The sequence below is a fragment of the Leptodactylus fuscus genome, chromosome 10 (assembly GCF_031893055.1).
Source record: "Leptodactylus fuscus isolate aLepFus1 chromosome 10, aLepFus1.hap2, whole genome shotgun sequence".
Lineage (NCBI taxonomy): Eukaryota > Metazoa > Chordata > Amphibia > Anura > Leptodactylidae > Leptodactylus > Leptodactylus fuscus.
Window position 1 is genome coordinate 60,559,896 of NC_134274.1, and position 6,000 is coordinate 60,565,895.

The window sequence follows — 6,000 nt, forward strand, 5'->3', positions numbered from 1 at the left end:
ACTGACATACACACATACACAGACAACTGACGTACATACACATACACAGACATTTGACTGACACACACATATGCAGAAAACTGACGTAAATACACACATACACAGACAACTAACATACACACACATACACAGACAAATGACAGAAAGACATACACAGACAACTGATGTATATACACACTTAGATAACTGACGTACACATGCTCTTACACAGACAACTGACTGACACACATACACAGACAACTGACGTACATATACAAATACAGAGACAACTGACGTTCACACACATACACAGACAACTGACAGACACATACACAGATATAACACGTAAACACATACACAGACAACTGACTTCCACACACACATACACAGACAACTGATTGACACACACATACACAGACAACTGATGTACACATTCATACACAAACAACTGACATACACACACACATAGACAGACAACTGACTGACACACACATATACAGACAAATGACTGATACATACATATATACAGACAACTAACGTACACACACATACACAGACATCTGACATATACACACATACACAGACAACTGACGTACACACACATACACAGACAACTGACATACACACACATACACAGACTACAGACTGACATACACACACATACACAGACAACTGACTGACACACACACATACACAGACAACTGACGTACGCACACATACACAGATAATATACGTACACACACAGATACACAGACAACCGACTGACACACACATACACAGACAACTGACGTAAACACACATACACAGACAACTGACATACACACTTACACAAACAACTGATGTACAAACACACATACACAGACAACTGATTGACACACACATACACAGACATCTGACGTACACACACATACACAGACAACTGACATACACACACATACACAGACTACTGACGTACAAACACAAATACATAGACAACTGACTTACACACAAACATACACAGACAACTGATTGACACACGTACACAGACAACTGACTGACACACACATACACAGACAACTGACTGATACACACATATACAAAGACAACTGACGTACACACACATACACAGACAACTGATTGACACACGTACACAGACAACTGACTGACACACACACATACACACACACAACTGATTGACACACATACACAGACAACTGACTGAATCACACATACACAGACAACTGACGTACACACACATACACAGACAACTGACGTACACACACACTTAGACAACTGACATACACAAACTCACACAGACAACTGACAGACACACACACATACACAGACAACTGACTTACACACATACACAGACAACTGACTGACATACTCACACATACACAGACAAGTGACGTACACACACACATACACAGACAACTGATGTACACACTCATACACAGACAACTGACATACACATACACAGACAACTGACTGACACACACATACACAGACAACTGAATGATACACACATATACACAGACAACTGACGTATAAACATACACAGATAATATACGTACACACACATACACAGACAACTGACTGACACACACACATACACAGACAACTGACTGACACACACATACACAGACAACTGACGTACACACATATACACAGACATCTGACATACACACACATACACAGACATCTGACGTACACACATACACAGATAATATACGTAGACACACATACACAGACAACTGACTGACACACACACATACACAGACAACTGACTGACACACACATACACAGACAACTGACGTACACACATATACACAGACATCTGACATACACACACATACACGGACAATTGACGTAAACACACATACACAGACAACTGACCTACACACACATACACAGACAACTGACGTACACACACATACACAGACAACTGATGTACACACACACTTAGACAACTGACGTACACAAACTCTTACACAGACAACTTACTGACACACACATACACAGACAACTGACGTCCATGCACAAATACACAGACAACTGACTCACACACACATACACAGAAAACTGACTGACATACACACACATACACAGACAACTGACGTACACACAGATACACAGACAACTGATGTACACATTCATACACAAACAACTGACATACACACACACATAGACAGACAACTGACTGACACACACATACACAGACAACTGACTGATACATACATATACACAGACAACTTACGTACACACACATACACAGACATCTGACATAGTGTTAGGACTCTGCGGCAACTGCGGCCGAGGGGTCGGGTCGCAGCCCGTCTCTCTGCGGTAGCGTATTGCCGCCTGTCACTTCACCCTTGTGCCGGCAGTTAGGTTTATCAAGGGTTAAACCCTCTTGCAGCCGGAGGGTGTGGTCAGGCTGTGACTGACAGTTGTATCAACCAATCACCTCCGCCTTGGGCAGCTGGCTTGGCCGAAAGTGGACCGCCCTTTCCCTTTATAAGGTGGGAGGTTCCTCAGCCCGCTGCCCTAATGTCAATTCACAAATGCACTGTGTGTGCTCAGGCTAGCTAGCTAGCTAGCAACTTTGTTAGTCAGTATTGCAGCTCAGGTAGAACTCTATTTCCTAAAAAAGGAAAAAATACTTTAGTTGTTAGCTGCTAGGTGTGCCTCAGGAAGCCACTGTGTGCACACTAGCTAATTGTGGACAGTCTAGCACCAAAGTGCTGTCTAGACTGAGTCCTTGTGCGGCTGCTCGGACCTGCACAGGCCGCTGTGATTGTACAGAGCGAACTAGGGTGTGTAGAGGGCTGGCAGTGGCGTCTAACTGTCAGACCCAGTTCACACCAGGGCGCTTCTGTGGTCCAGAGCCCAGCGGGCTCCTTTGGGTTTCTTTTGTTAGTTTTTTTTAATAAACCCAGCAAACCATAACACATATACACACATACACAGACAACTGACGTACACACATACACAGACAACTGACTGACACACACATACACAGACAACTGACGTACACACACATACACAGACAACTGACTTACACACATACACAGACAACTGACTGACATACACACACATACAAAGACAACTGACGTACACACACACATACTCAGACAACTGATGGACACACTCATGCACAAACAACTGACACAGACACACACATACAAAGACAAATGACACACAAACATACACAGACAACCGACTGACACACACATACACAGACAACTGACTGACACACATACACAGACAAAAGATTGACACACACATAAACAGAATACTGACTGACACACACATACGCAGACAACTGACACACACATACACAGACAACTGAGGTACACACACATAAACAGACTACTGACTGACATACACACACATACACAGACAACTGACGTACACACACACATACAGAGACAACTGATGTACACACTCATACACAAACAACTGACGTACACACAAGTACACAGACAACTGACTGACATACACATACACAGACAACTGACGTACACACATATATACAGACATCTGACATACACACACATACACAGACAATTGACGTACACACATACACAGATAACTGACTGACACACACAAATACACAGACAACTGATTGACACACACTTACACAGACAACTGACATACACACACATAAACAGATAATATACGTACACACAAACACAAACATCTGACATATACACACATACAGAGACAACTGAAGTACACACACATCCACAGATAATATACGTACACACATACACAGCCAACTGACTGACACACACATACACAGACAACTGACATACAGACACACATACACAGACAACTGACTTACACACACATACACTGACAACTGATTCACACACTTACACAGACAACTGACTGACACACACATACACAGACAACTGACTGATACACACATATGCACAGACAACTGACGTACACACACATACACAGACATCTGACATACACACACATACACTGACAACTGACGTACACACACATACACAGACAACTGACGTACACACACACTTAGACAACCGACGTACACAAACTCTTACACAGACAACTGACTGACACACACATACACAGACAACTGACGTCCATACACAAATACACAGACAACTGACTTACACACACATAAACAGACAGCTGACTGACATACACACACACATACACAGACAACTGACGTACACACACATACACAGACAACTGATGTACACATTCATACACAAACAACTGACATACACACACACATACAGACAACTGACTGATACACACATATACAGACAACTGACTGATACATACATATACACAGACAACTGACATACACACACATACACAGACATCTGACATATACACACATACACAGACAACTGACGTACACACATACACAGAAAACTGACACACACACACATACACAGACAACCGACTGACATACACATACACAGACAACTGACACACACACATACACAGACAACCGACTGACACACACATACACAGACAACTGACTGACACACATACACAGACAAAAGACTGAATCACACATAAACAGAATACTGACTGACACACACATACACAGACAACTGACACACACATACACAAACAACTGAGGTACATACACATACACAGAAACTGACCGACACACACATACACAGCCAACTGACTGACACACATACACAGACAACTGACGTACAAACACACATACACAGACAACTGACTTACACACACATACACAGACAACTGACGTACACACACATACACAGATAATATACGTACACACATACACAAACATCTGACATACACACACATACACAATCATCTGACATACACACACATACACAGACAACTGACTGACACAGACACACAGACAACTGCCTGAAACAGATACACAGACATCTGAATGACACACAGATACACAGACAACTGACACACAAATACACAGACAACTGACACACAAATAAAAAGACAACTGACACACAGATACAGTCAACTGACGCACAGATGCACAGACAACTGACATACAGATACACAGACAACTGACTGACACACAGATACACAGACAACTGACTGAAACAGAGATACAAAGACAACTGACACACAGATACACAGTCAACTGACTGATACACACACATACACGTGACGTACACACACATACACAGACAAGTGACGTACACACACATACACAGACAACTGACGTACACACACATACACAGACAACTGACTGACACAAACACATACACAGACAACTGACTGACACACACTTACACAGACAACTGACTGACACACATACACAGACAACAGACTGACACACCTACACAGACAACTGACGTACACACACATACACAGACAATTGACGTACACACAAATACACAGACATTTGACAGACACACACACATACACAGACAACTGATTGACACACATACACGGACAACTGACACACACATACAAAGATAACTGACACACAGATAAATAGAAAACTGACACACAGATACAAAGACAACTGAAACACAGATACACAGACAACTGACTGACACACAGATACACAGACAACTGACACACAGATACACAGACAACTGACACACAGATACACAGACAACTGTCTGGCACACAGATACACAGACACCTGACTGACACACAGATACACAGACAACTGACACACAGATACACAGACAACTGTCTGGCACACAGATACACAGACACCTGACTGACACACAGATACACAGACAACTGACACACAGATACACAGACAACTGACTGGCACACAGATACACAGACAACTGACACACAGATACAGACAACTGACAGACACAAAGATACAAAGACACCTGACTGACACACAGATACACAGACAACTGACTGACACACAGATACACAGACAAGTGACGTACACACACATACACAGACAAGTGACGTACACACACATACACAAACAACTGACTGACACACACATACAGACAACTGACTGACACTCACATACACAGACAACTGACGTACACATACACAGAAAACTGATGTACACACCTACAC